At 31.9% G+C, this 15,189-nt stretch overlaps 2 long non-coding RNA genes across 2 annotated transcripts; one reads left to right on the forward strand and one right to left on the reverse strand.

The window, feature by feature from the left end:
* Positions 1–1,422: 1,422 nt before the first annotated feature.
* On the forward strand, positions 1,423–3,042 carry LOC128174844 (uncharacterized). The gene is made up of 2 exons (XR_008242588.1): positions 1,423–1,721; positions 2,394–3,042. It is a non-coding gene; the product is annotated as an uncharacterized LOC128174844 (long non-coding RNA).
* Positions 3,043–12,758: 9,716 nt separating this feature from the next.
* On the reverse strand, positions 12,759–14,404 carry LOC128174837 (uncharacterized). The gene is made up of 2 exons (XR_008242587.1): positions 14,102–14,404; positions 12,759–13,405 (listed from the first exon to the last, which is right to left on the reverse strand). It is a non-coding gene; the product is annotated as an uncharacterized LOC128174837 (long non-coding RNA).
* Positions 14,405–15,189: the final 785 nt, after the last annotated feature.

The raw sequence follows: 15,189 nt of genomic DNA on the forward strand, positions 1-15,189 counted from the left end.
TAAAATCATTTTAAGCAATTATTACGGGATTGAGTATTACGTCCTGAATGTCGGTTCAATACAGACTCACTTTGTGAAGTTGGCTGATAAAAATTTTCTGGAGAGTTAGTATAATACAGCTTTACAGCCACTTGTGAACTACCTGCAGGTCTGTAGCTCCCTGTCTAAAAATACAGATGAACGATCTTTGAGCTACAGTGCCTCCCGTAGTAAAACTTCAATTTACGGCGCACAAAAAATATGCGCTAGTTTTTTTTTATTATTATTGAAGATTGTGTTATTATTTGTCTTTCACTTACACAACAACAAAAAGTATAAATACAGTCATGTAAAGTAACATAAAGGACTATGTGCGGTATGGTCAAATATCTGCCCCCGATTTCAACCAATTTTTAAATAGTATCGTATGAAAATGAAATCTTCACAAATCATTGTAAAGAGGATGCCTATAACATTAATCTTGATTTTAGTCATCATTGCCCACTCGCTGTTTATCTATGACGTCACATAAATGACATAATTCCCGCAAATTTGCAAACAAATAAAGATATTCTCATTTTTGCCATATATTTTGCATTCGGAAGTATAGAGCGCAGGTCTGCTCAAGTGCGATTTTAACATATGTTTTTCTTCAGATAGTTATACATATTATACTAAAAAATGGTACTTGAGCAAGCCTGCGCTCGATGTTTCCCAGTCGAAAAACCATCGGAAAACACCCATATTTTGCTACAATACATCAATTTATCAAAATAATGCAATATTCATGACGTCATTTCTACATTATGACGTCACTATGATGATAACCTTTTACACCTTTATTTCCAATATGATTTTAAGAGGCTGTCCAAGCAAACATCAGGCGAATATATAAGAAAACGTCGCACATCGATTTTCACGATTTTTTTGTTTTCCCTCTGAAATAGTTTCTTTGTATTCTCTTTTAACCCACAATAATGATGATTTGCTTGAAAAAATAATTTAAGTGGTTATTCGGACGGGAAGATATATATTTCATTCTCTTATATAAATCATTGAAACCATGTACCAAACTGTGAGCTTTAAAATCCAATACATTGTTATTGGTGAGGGTTTGTATTTTTTATAAATGAGAAAAATATTTTGACTTTTTATTGATAAAATAAAATGAGTGGGAAAAGCTTGCGTTTAAAAATTGTAGACATGTATATTTTGGTAATGTTTGATAATTTCAGTTACCTCCCTTGCCAAATGATAATTTGGAGGCTTAAAAACTTAAGAAAAAAATAAAAGCAATAAATTTTCAACAATAAATAATTCATATAAAATCAGCTTAATTGTTTATGATAGACAAAATTTTTTTTAACGTTGAAGTATATTTTTAAAAAATATTCAGTGCGGGTATATTTCGAAACCAGTGTAAACAAAGATGGCCGCCGCTAACGTCTGTGCACAGCATGCTGCCAGAGGAGATTGTTTTTCGGTGATTTGGTGAAGTTGTCTCTCAATACCATTGGAAGTTAAATCAGGTCGCCAATAATAGTAAGCATCCTGAACCTTTTATTGAAATTGAGATGAATTACTGTTACCAGACGAATTTCAACAAGTCAGCCAACAAATTATGCAGCTATGGGTACATTGATGTACACATCCATTCCTCAAAGAAAAAAGCAAGAGGTATTCACCTGATGACTACAGAGGAATGTTATTTCTTGACAAATGGGTAGTTCAAGAGGGGTCAGGTAAATAATATGCATTGAGAGAGAGAGAGAGAGAGAGAGAGAGAGAGAGAGAGAGAGCATTCTTACATTTATATTATTTAATATCAGATGTTTACTTGCACATTTAATTTGTATTAATTGCATTCACATTATCATATATAAATCTTTGTAAAAAGAAAGTACAACACTAATCATAGAGTGTTTCATGTGGTTAATATTGGGAAAATATCCTACAAATTTTTTAGATAGGATTGTGTTGAGATTTAGAGTACTCTTTTTTTCCTTTGATAGGTCATTTTAGTCTTCAATCTTCATCTCTTTAATTTTCGTAATTGAAAAATATTGCTTTGTAAAAAAATTGAAGAAAAAAAATGTTATGAAATGAAAGTTTTTATAACATACACAGCAGAAAATATGGGGTGGTTTTTTTTGTTAGCACAGCAATATTATTTAACACAGCAGCTATTGACTTTGCAATTGGTCAGAGTACATATCTGACATGTGACAAGAAATGTAAATAAAAAATTTCACACAACAGTATGATATTAGTTTTGCTGATGATAATCAGAATATGAAATGGAATCTCTGTATGTGTTCCACAATATTTATTATCAATTTTAAGATCTTAACACTTGAAGGTACCGGTACATGAATTTGTTTTATTAATATGTGTTTCTCTATTTATTTTTTTAGAGAAGTGCAAATGAAATATTCTTCTGGAAAATACTGTCCTTCTATATTTAAACTTGGATAAAACATAGAAAAAAACCTACAAGATTGCTGAAAGAAAAAAACCCATCAGGTTGCTTGGCATGATGGATCTGGATGACTTTTACAGCATCTAATATCATGGTTAAAAATGATGTTCCTGCATATGAAGCAGTGAAAGTGTGCCGAATAAGAAGGAAGATCAAGAAGGGGGTTCAGGGATTATGTGAAGCAGTAGTTTGAAAGGATATATTTAGATGGCACAGAAACTAACTAGATTTGCAAGTCATTATATAAATGGCCACATTCATTTGAATTAACCAATGTTTTCCTAAGGAGTGGTTGAATTTCCAGAAGATATCACTTGGAATTTGTTTTTCTCAATTTAATCATCTGCACATTTTTCTTCAATGAATAAAAGTTGCAAACAAGACTAAAATAAGATGCTTTGAAGTTTGTCAGATTGACCACATGAGAGAGAGAGGGATAGAGAGAGAGAGAGAGAGAGACAGAGAGAGAGAGAAGAGAGAGAGAGAGAAAAGTTGAATGAACTTGTCTTCATGCATCATGCACTGTATGTACATGTTATCATTTAGCATTTTAATGCTCAATAAATTGTTATCTTGCATGAGTTTATTCTCTGTTTATTTATTCCAAATTGCTACTGCACACTTTCTTAGATAACTACTTTAATTTTAATGTTAATATTATTAGTTTGATATCTTCATCTATTATGGTTGTTTGTCATACTATGAAAGTAACTTATATACTAGCCTAGTTAATTTGTATGTTAAGAGATTGAATCAATATCTTGAGTAAATAACTAAATATAATTAAGTATATTAATTAGTACAACAGTATCCACTGTTAACATGCAAATACATGTACTGACATCACTTAGCATTAGCAATATTATAAAATAACACTGTCCAAGCAAATTGTCCAAACATAGCATTGATACATGTAAATGAAATGTATTCTTTCACTCTTATGCACTGCTTATTTATTCAAATATGTACAACATGCTTGAAAGTTAGTCAGCTGAGTAATTTAGAAATACATTTTTAAAAAGAGGAAAATACAGTTTACAAGAGGCACATTGATTCTTATAAGACCATGGATTTGATTTGGGAATAGTAATTTAAAAAGGGGTTGTTTCAAAGCAAACTGTCCCTTTTATATTTTAGCTGCTCATCATACATGGATTATAAAATGGATTAGTATGGGGAATTAAAAAATGGGGGTGGGTTGTGATGTCTGACATTTCTGCTTGATTCATTGTGGACTTAGTCTGACTAAATAATTGTTGTATACCAGTCTGTTTATGTTAATTTTTACCCAAAAGTTAAACACCTGCCTAGAATTTCCAAAAGCTATGTACCCGACTGAAAGTAGAGGTCACATTTCTTAGTTCTCATTCCAAAACAGTTGTATGCATTCATTTTGAAACTTTGGATTGAACAAGTTGCTAATGGCACTAATATAGAGATAATAACGAATTCAAATGTTACTACTAAGAAGAAATGATTTGATATATTTATGTGTATTTGTACATTATGGAATTGTTATAATTGTTTTGTTTAAAAAAACAACAACAAAAACCCCTCAAATTCAGTAGTACCAACGATAAATTGGATTTGACCTTTTCGCACAATTTGATAAAAAAAAAACTTCTTTATTATTATCCCACCAAGTTTATTACCAGTTTAAGAAGAAAATTTTAGGTAATACTTATTGAAAACACACAAATACATTGAATTTGAAAAATACATTCAGTTTAACACTGCATTAATTATTATTCCGTAATCAGTGATTAACACATTTTGAATCCTTATTCTCAAATTTATGTACTTCATGAAATACTGAAAACCCTTAAAATACATGTAATTTGAATGTATATTAGACCATCCAAATAGTGAAACGTTCAGCTAATTTTCTTCAGTTGTGAATAGTTTTAGCAGACTTAAACTCAGTTTTCAACATTTTTTTTCAAAATGACCTTTTTGCACTTAAAATTATGAAAAATGTTGGTTTTTGATGAGTGATCATTATTTCTTTCCTCATAAAGCATTTCCTATTATAAAGATATAAGCATGTATTAAATTATAGTCAATATTTGTGACATGAACTCTGTCATTTACTGTCTTTTAACAATAATAACAACACGTTATGCATGGAAAAACGTCATTTTCAGTGTTAAAAATAGGTAATTTTGTGCAACTGCTTCTATGAGACCGATGCTGTTCCCACTGAATTTATTTTTGTTTCTCAAAATTTCATTTCTCAGGTTTATAAAGATGCCTCATTTTTTCCTTTCATGAAAATGTATTGGATTTTATTGAAATTTCAAATTAACATTAAAATACCAGAATTTTGGTTTACAAAATATGCATCAACTTTGATAAGGCATATATTTTTATTTGAAATATATTTATACTTTAAAAGCAGTCTAAGCTAAAGAGTTAAGTGTGTTTAATCTAAATAATATAATTTTTAAAAAGGTTTAATAGAATTTAGTAGTTTTACAACTTATCAAACTTCACAATATTTTTACAACTTCTGTGACCTTTTTGCACTAAACATGTTCCAAATTCAAAAATAGACATTTTTCTGCCTAGTTAGGCATACAATGAACTTTTTCTTTCACGTGTATTACAGTCATGTTAAAATGAAGTGATACACAAAAATTTATTGAAATCCAAGACATAGCATGTTCAAAGCCCTGCCTGAATTTTGCTTGGACAGCCTCTTAACTATCTTTCACCTTATTTTAAAGCTCTTTCTAAAACTTTGAATTTGGGGGGCAAAAATTGCATAAAACCGCACTTAGTCCTTTTTCCGCGAAAAATTACCAAATCCTTGCAGGTCGTTTATTCTAACTAATTCAGAAAAATAACAAGAGTAAAAATGGGGTACTCTATATGCAATGTTTTGGCCCAAAAATGACTAAGTTCAACAGCTGATATTTTTATAAATTATCAAAAATCAAAATCCTAGAAATTTGCATACTTCTGATATATACGTATAAATGATCTGCAAAAGAACAACTTCCTATCTTGAAAACTGTTCGAGGAGTTATCGGTACAATAAGGGTATTTTTTGACAGCCACTCGCCCATCTCCAATTTTTACTATTTCAATAATCGGAAACCCGGTTAAAAATTCACTCTCAAAATTCTTAGAATTCAGAAGCAATGGAGCTACATGGGACCTCACGGCGGTCTTCGAACTCCATGCCGCTCAAAATATATTTACCCCCTTAGGAAATTTCTTGATCCGTCTCATTTCTAGAAAAAGAGTACGCATTTACTTATATTCCAGTTTAAATTACTTGTCAATATTTTTTTAGAGATGTAAGATATTAGGCATTTCCCTTTATAATTCCATGAGAATTATATTACGGAAATTAGCGCATTCGTCACAACGGCAACGATTTTTTTTCTACATGAACCTCTTCCTGTTTGGTCCAGTTTCAATCATACCTCAATTTTTTTTCTACAAATAATACCGGTGTTTTCGATAGAAAATGTGTCGTTCATTAAAAGCTTATTGCAACAGTTTAGCTGAATATTATGTTTATTTTTCGTTCATTCCGGTCCGGCGGTTACGGCATGCCTTTTCCCGCAGCAAGGCAGTTGCCATATAAGGTCATGTCAAAATTCGACAAACTTGTAGACTTTACATTTGTCAATTTGTATCATGTCAGATGTGCTATTGCCGAACCTGAAGTTACAAACGCAGAAACTACGGATTGAAAGTGTGCAAAGTTGAAGGTTTAATTAACTAATGTAAACAATAAAGTTGCAAAATGTGCATCATGCGAAGGAACTGAGTCAAATCTTACACGTGTTTATGCCCGAGTTTTATAGGTTACACGATCAGAATTACACATATTCATGCTCAGGCTCACACATCAACACGATTGCATATTCGGATTTACAAGTTTACATGTCTGGATTTTTGAACACGATTACCCCCCATACAGAGATAGATACACTGTATATTGTAGAAGAGTGGCGTGTCTATGAAAGTTTGTTTCCATAGGCGTCTGAAACGGGAAGGGGGCGCTAGAATGAATGAATCAACGCCTCCCCCCCCACCTCACAACGGTTTTGATTTTGAGGATAGGCGAACATGTGTTTTTCTTCTTACATGTATTTCTTTGTGCTTGTCAAAATTTCGGTCTAGTCTTGTCATCCACCCTCAGTTTGCTTCTGACCTATGGTTTTCATCTATCTTTTGTCAGTTAGTTGTAACATAAAGCAATAATTAAAGGTTAAAAGGAAAAAAAAATATTTGTATTTATTTGTATTAAAGCCTGTTTATCTACGCCGACGCTATCTAGTACATGTACAGGGAATTAGAGGGAACGAAATAGAGAAAAAACATTTTGTCTCTGTGTTTTGTTTGTTCAGAAACCGTACATAAGATGTCCACTCTACCATGTAACCATGCCCAATCTTTAGTTATTATTTTATGCGTGTCCAGCTATTACTGAACCATGAAAGCGCAATTCTCTCAAATGTCACTTTCTATAAATCGCATCACAATTTAAGTTTATCAAATTGAAAACATTGTTTTTTTTCTCCCGATGTCGTTTTTAGTACATTTAGGTGGTGGGTTTGCACGAGTGAATCGATCATGTTTAAATAACAAATCGTTTTAAATACAATTATGAAACATAGATAAAATGCTCAAGTTTAGATAAATACATTCCAGTATCAATTTTTCTTGTCAACTGTGTGTGAGTCATTCCGCCATATTCAATGTAGTTGATAATGTTTCTTTATTTTGCATAATTTTTCAATAAATGACTTTTACAACTTACTAAGCTTTGCTGTACTATATCGTATAAACAAACAAGCTTCTATGTTGCTTTGGTGTTCTTTTTTAATTTCGAAATAAAGTTTGAATTATCAAAACACGTTAAAGTTTCAGTTAAAAAACAAACAAACAAACAAGCTGGTGAAATAAACAACCCGATTTTTAAATTATGTACATGAATGTATTTATGGATTGAGTTAACACCCCCCAACACCCCCCCCCCCCTACAAAATACACGTATGGGGAGGGGATAAACATGAATAATCATCCTTTCGCTCACAAAAAAAAATAAATTTGAAAAGATTATCACGTTTATATAGATAATTATTTCAATCGTGGTTGCGAACCACTGTCTGCAAGAAATACCAGGGGACACCAGTAGCTGATTAGTGAAAGTTTGAATCAGGAAAATAATATCATTTCAAAGACATGACGTCGAAAACATATTTGAAAATGAGAAGACTTAACTAAAACATCATATTTATTCACACAAATAAACACATCTTCCCTATATGGTCACTATGGAATTATAAACGGTAACGGTGATTAAATTTCCACATGTTCATTGTTGAAGAATTCTGCAAGAGGTACCGGCATGTAATCGAAAATTAAACGTATGTATCAGCTTTGATACAACTGAATGAAAAAAGAACTAAATTAATGAAACGTTAGAAGAGTATATTTTATTGCCAATAAAAATAAAGTGTTTGATAGTGTTTGTTGCGTTTTCAAGGAGAATTCCCAATCCAGTGGAATAAAAAGATGGAAATCGGCTTTAAAAATCCAATATATTTTACAATGAACATTTGTATTCCAATTTGAAATGAGGTTTTAGAAGCGTCTTATAAGAAAACTGAATTTGTATTAACTTACGCTGCTACATGTATACATCAGCAAAAAAGATTATTATGTGGGTATGAATCGACCGATTTCCTCTACCTGCAAAAGGACGCAACGCGTGCACGTTTCAGCAAATTGATATTTTTGTTTTTGTGAAATAAAATTTCAATTCCACGAATATGATTCATAGCGTTTGATTCTTAAAATATGTTACAAAAATAACAGGCTCTTAAGAAAAAAATGCAAATAAATTAAAAATATTTATTGATAAGACAAACATTCCTTGATTATTTCCTAAGGTCCTGTCACAAAAAGTTGCTTTCTCACAACGTTTTCACAGCGATGAAAAAATCCTGGAACTGCCGTAGGATCGCAGGAAAAAAAATCAGAAAAATATACAATCTTATTTGAAATAATTTGAAAATATGTCATGATGTCCTGGCGGCGACCGAAGCGTTTCTACGGAGCTTAACAACGTGTAACTGCGTTTCCACAGATCTAGAGTTCTAATTGGCAATTGACTGTGCTCTCGCTCAGAATCCGCCAAGCGCTCATGACGTGCTCAACATTTTTGCCTCACGTTCACAGCGAAATAAAAATGCTCGCTGACTGCGTGCACAGGGTTTTCTTTACTAAATGGTGTGTGAATTTGCATTAGTACAATATTATTGTAAGGAAACAATCAAGTATTTGGTAACATCAGATCAAAATGACAAAAATTCCATCTGCGTCTTTAATGTACTGAGGTTTCATCAATATTTGTTGAATAGCAATTTTCGTGGATTTTGTTGTTTAGTTGTTCCACGAAATTAAATGTTCATCGAAGTGCAATTTCTATTATCATTTTGTATTGATATGGTCATTGGCCTTGAATTAGCATCTCCTTGAAACTGTGATATTCACTTCATCCACGAAAATTGATACCCTTGAATATTAATGAAACCACAGTAATCTGGAATATTCTAAAATGCTACTTTTTACATATACTGTAGTCATCAACATCAAGTTTGAATAATATTGTACAACAATTATTGTTCAAATTAATGTGAACAGACTGACAACGCACTTGAGACACAGCGGGGGCGCGGTATTAACGCTAATGAACGTAGAAAAAACGTCAAAGGATAGCGATGATCGAAGCAATAGCTCTTTGGGATCGCTGTGTGAACGTAGCAAAATGAAAAACGTTCTAACGCTGTAAAGTGAGAGAGCAATAGAGACACAGTGACATCATAAAATCGGTATAAGCACAATCGACTCATTACTGCGACTTTACTGCGATTATGAGCTCTAGTGGCTCTGTTGGAAACGTTATGGCGCTGTCATGGTTCAATTGCACCTTCCTGGGACTTTACGACAGAGCTCGGAAGAACATTTCGAATGTAATAAATAGGCGTCCAAATCCCTTTTTATAAAACATAAATTGAGATAAAATCCATTTGACGATCTTTTGGCATCTCCAGTGTGACAGGGGTTTTAGATATATGTGTCCATTATCAGAAATCCAGATTTATCTGGGATGCTGATCTACGTACATGTATGTATAAAGTATAGGTTTCGAAGGAGTGAAAAATACGTGTAATTTATTTTACGAGCTAGGAAAAGGCCATGGAGAAATGCCCCTCACCTTGGAAGAATGGTACTTGTTATCTGGTATGAAATAATTGAAATATAAGTCGGAGTGAACTACCTTATAATGTTTGAAAAATCCCTTAAGGTTTGACATTAATAAAAGACTTTTAAAGTGTAAGATTTCATCAAGGTACATAAAAAGTCATGTTTAGTCAAGAACTTTGAATTGAAGTGCTAAAACATAATATTGTTACGAACTGAAGACCTTCCAAACCAAAATCAAGGATGTTCAGAAATTTTGAACATTTTTTCTTATAAATAAAACTACTTTTATCAGAATGATGAAATTGTTACATGTATCAACACACTTTCAACATTTGAAATTTAGGAGAGGCGAATTTCTCGTTTTCTTAACATTAAAAAAAGAAAGATACAACTTGAACGATATTATGCAATCGCAACTTCTCGGGCCTTTCCGGCAGGCTCGGAAAAACACCTCGAATGTATTTCCTAGGCGTCCATGACAACCCCCCTTTTTATAAAACTTGATATAAACAAAACGCATTTTACGATCTGTTGAGATGTAAGCTAGACTTCATTAAAGTAAATGAAATACCCTAAAATATAACACAGAAGCGACTTATAAGGCTGTATAGCCGATACTTATTTTAATGGGAAGCGACTCCATTTTGTATAAAATTCTAACATCCGGTAATGTTAATACATTCGAGCAATCGCAACTTCTCGGGCCTTTCCGGCAAGCTCGGAAAAACACCTCGAATGTATTACCTAGGCGTCCATGACAACCCCCCTTTTTGTAAAACTTGAAATATATAGAACACATTTTACGATTTGTTGAGATGTGAGCTATACTTCATTAAAGTAAACGATGTACACTAAAATATAACACAGAAGCGACATACAAGACTGTCTAGCCGATACTTATTTTAATGGGAAGCGACTCCATTTTGTATAAAATTCTAACATCCCGGGATGTTAAGAGGCTGTCCAAGCAAAATTCAGGCAGGGCTTTGAACATGCTATGTCTTGGATTTCAATAAATTTTTGTGTATCACTTCATTTTAACATGACTGTAATACACGTGAAAGAAAAAGTTCATTGTATGCCTAACTAGGCAGAAAAATGTCTATTTTTGAATTTGGAACATGTTTAGTGCAAAAAGGTCACAGAAGTTGTAAAAATATTGTGAAGTTTGATAAGTTGTAAAACTACTAAATTCTATTAAACCTTTTTAAAAATTATATTATTTAGATTAAACACACTTAACTCTTTAGCTTAGACTGCTTTTAAAGTATAAATATATTTCAAATAAAAATATATGCCTTATCAAAGTTGATGCATATTTTGTAAACCAAAATTCTGGTATTTTAATGTTAATTTGAAATTTCAATAAAATCCAATACATTTTCATGAAAGGAAAAAATGAGGCATCTTTATAAACCTGAGAAATGAAATTTTGAGAAACAAAAATAAATTCAGTGGGAACAGCATCGGTCTCATAGAAGCAGTTGCACAAAATTACCTATTTTTAACACTGAAAATGACGTTTTTCCATGCATAACGTGTTGTTATTATTGTTAAAAGACAGTAAATGACAGAGTTCATGTCACAAATATTGACTATAATTTAATACATGCTTATATCTTTATAATAGGAAATGCTTTATGAGGAAAGAAATAATGATCACTCATCAAAAACCAACATTTTTCATAATTTTAAGTGCAAAAAGGTCATTTTGAAAAAAAATGTTGAAAACTGAGTTTAAGTCTGCTAAAACTATTCACAACTGAAGAAAATTAGCTGAACGTTTCACTATTTGGATGGTCTAATATACATTCAAATTACATGTATTTTAAGGGTTTTCAGTATTTCATGAAGTACATAAATTTGAGAATAAGGATTCAAAATGTGTTAATCACTGATTACGGAATAATAATTAATGCAGTGTTAAACTGAATGTATTTTTCAAATTCAATGTATTTGTGTGTTTTCAATAAGTATTACCTAAAATTTTCTTCTTAAACTGGTAATAAACTTGGTGGGATAATAATAAAGAAGTTTTTTTTTTATCAAATTGTGCGAAAAGGTCAAATCCAATTTATCGTTGGTACTACTGAATTTGAGGGGTTTTTGTTGTTGTTTTTTTAAACAAAACAATTATAACAATTCCATAATGTACAAATACACATAAATATATCAAATCATTTCTTCTTAGTAGTAACATTTGAATTCGTTATTATCTCTATATTAGTGCCATTAGCAACTTGTTCAATCCAAAGTTTCAAAATGAATGCATACAACTGTTTTGGAATGAGAACTAAGAAATGTGACCTCTACTTTCAGTCGGGTACATAGCTTTTGGAAATTCTAGGCAGGTGTTTAACTTTTGGGTAAAAATTAACATAAACAGACTGGTATACAACAATTATTTAGTCAGACTAAGTCCACAATGAATCAAGCAGAAATGTCAGACATCACAACCCACCCCCATTTTTTAATTCCCCATACTAATCCATTTTATAATCCATGTATGATGAGCAGCTAAAATATAAAAGGGACAGTTTGCTTTGAAACAACCCCTTTTTAAATTACTATTCCCAAATCAAATCCATGGTCTTATAAGAATCAATGTGCCTCTTGTAAACTGTATTTTCCTCTTTTTAAAAATGTATTTCTAAATTACTCAGCTGACTAACTTTCAAGCATGTTGTACATATTTGAATAAATAAGCAGTGCATAAGAGTGAAAGAATACATTTCATTTACATGTATCAATGCTATGTTTGGACAATTTGCTTGGACAGTGTTATTTTATAATATTGCTAATGCTAAGTGATGTCAGTACATGTATTTGCATGTTAACAGTGGATACTGTTGTACTAATTAATATACTTAATTATATTTAGTTATTTACTCAAGATATTGATTCAATCTCTTAACATACAAATTAACTAGGCTAGTATATAAGTTACTTTCATAGTATGACAAACAACCATAATAGATGAAGATATCAAACTAATAATATTAACATTAAAATTAAAGTAGTTATCTAAGAAAGTGTGCAGTAGCAATTTGGAATAAATAAACAGAGAATAAACTCATGCAAGATAACAATTTATTGAGCATTAAAATGCTAAATGATAACATGTACATACAGTGCATGATGCATGAAGACAAGTTCATTCAACTTTTCTCTCTCTCTCTCTTCTCTCTCTCTCTGTCTCTCTCTCTCTCTCTCTATCCCTCTCTCTCTCATGTGGTCAATCTGACAAACTTCAAAGCATCTTATTTTAGTCTTGTTTGCAACTTTTATTCATTGAAGAAAAATGTGCAGATGATTAAATTGAGAAAAACAAATTCCAAGTGATATCTTCTGGAAATTCAACCACTCCTTAGGAAAACATTGGTTAATTCAAATGAATGTGGCCATTTATATAATGACTTGCAAATCTAGTTAGTTTCTGTGCCATCTAAATATATCCTTTCAAACTACTGCTTCACATAATCCCTGAACCCCCTTCTTGATCTTCCTTCTTATTCGGCACACTTTCACTGCTTCATATGCAGGAACATCATTTTTAACCATGATATTAGATGCTGTAAAAGTCATCCAGATCCATCATGCCAAGCAACCTGATGGGTTTTTTTCTTTCAGCAATCTTGTAGGTTTTTTTCTATGTTTTATCCAAGTTTAAATATAGAAGGACAGTATTTTCCAGAAGAATATTTCATTTGCACTTCTCTAAAAAAATAAATAGAGAAACACATATTAATAAAACAAATTCATGTACCGGTACCTTCAAGTGTTAAGATCTTAAAATTGATAATAAATATTGTGGAACACATACAGAGATTCCATTTCATATTCTGATTATCATCAGCAAAACTAATATCATACTGTTGTGTGAAATTTTTTATTTACATTTCTTGTCACATGTCAGATATGTACTCTGACCAATTGCAAAGTCAATAGCTGCTGTGTTAAATAATATTGCTGTGCTAACAAAAAAAAACACCCCATATTTTCTGCTGTGTATGTTATAAAAACTTTCATTTCATAACATTTTTTTTCTTCAATTTTTTTACAAAGCAATATTTTTCAATTACGAAAATTAAAGAGATGAAGATTGAAGACTAAAATGACCTATCAAAGGAAAAAAAGAGTACTCTAAATCTCAACACAATCCTATCTAAAAAATTTGTAGGATATTTTCCCAATATTAACCACATGAAACACTCTATGATTAGTGTTGTACTTTCTTTTTACAAAGATTTATATATGATAATGTGAATGCAATTAATACAAATTAAATGTGCAAGTAAACATCTGATATTAAATAATATAAATGTAAGAATGCTCTCTCTCTCTCTCTCTCTCTCTCTCTCTCTCTCTCTCTCTCTCTCTCTCTCTCTCTCTCTCTCAATGCATATTATTTACCTGACCCCTCTTGAACTACCCATTTGTCAAGAAATAACATTCCTCTGTAGTCATCAGGTGAATACCTCTTGCTTTTTTCTTTGAGGAATGGATGTGTACATCAATGTACCCATAGCTGCATAATTTGTTGGCTGACTTGTTGAAATTCGTCTGGTAACAGTAATTCATCTCAATTTCAATAAAAGGTTCAGGATGCTTACTATTATTGGCGACCTGATTTAACTTCCAATGGTATTGAGAGACAACTTCACCAAATCACCGAAAAACAATCTCCTCTGGCAGCATGCTGTGCACAGACGTTAGCGGCGGCCATCTTTGTTTACACTGGTTTCGAAATATACCCGCACTGAATATTTTTAAAAAATATACTTCAACGTTAAAAAAAATTTTGTCTATCATAAACAATTAAGCTGATTTTATATGAATTATTTATTGTTGAAAATTTATTGCTTTTATTTTTTTCTTAAGTTTTTAAGCCTCCAAATTATCATTTGGCAAGGGAGGTAACTGAAATTATCAAACATTACCAAAATATACATGTCTACAATTTTTAAACGCAAGCTTTTCCCACTCATTTTATTTTATCAATAAAAAGTCAAAATATTTTTCTCATTTATAAAAAATACAAACCCTCACCAATAACAATGTATTGGATTTTAAAGCTCACAGTTTGGTACATGGTTTCAATGATTTATATAAGAGAATGAAATATATATCTTCCCGTCCGAATAACCACTTAAATTATTTTTTCAAGCAAATCATCATTATTGTGGGTTAAAAGAGAATACAAAGAAACTATTTCAGAGGGAAAACAAAAAAATCGTGAAAATCGATGTGCGACGTTTTCTTATATATTCGCCTGATGTTTGCTTGGACAGCCTCTTAATACATTCGAGGTGTTTTTCCGAGCTCTGCCGGAAAGGCCCGAGAAGTTGCGATTGACATTCGAGGTGTTTTTCCGAGCCTGCCGGAAAGGCCCGAGAAGTTGTTTTTCCGAGCCTGCCGGAAAGGCCCGAGAAGTTGCGATTGCGATATAAGGATTAGCATTTATCAAGAAGAGCAACTCTATTTATTACATGATAATTATG

Source organism: Crassostrea angulata, chromosome 1 (genome assembly GCF_025612915.1).
Source record: "Crassostrea angulata isolate pt1a10 chromosome 1, ASM2561291v2, whole genome shotgun sequence".
Taxonomy (NCBI): Eukaryota; Metazoa; Mollusca; class Bivalvia; order Ostreida; family Ostreidae; genus Magallana; species Magallana angulata.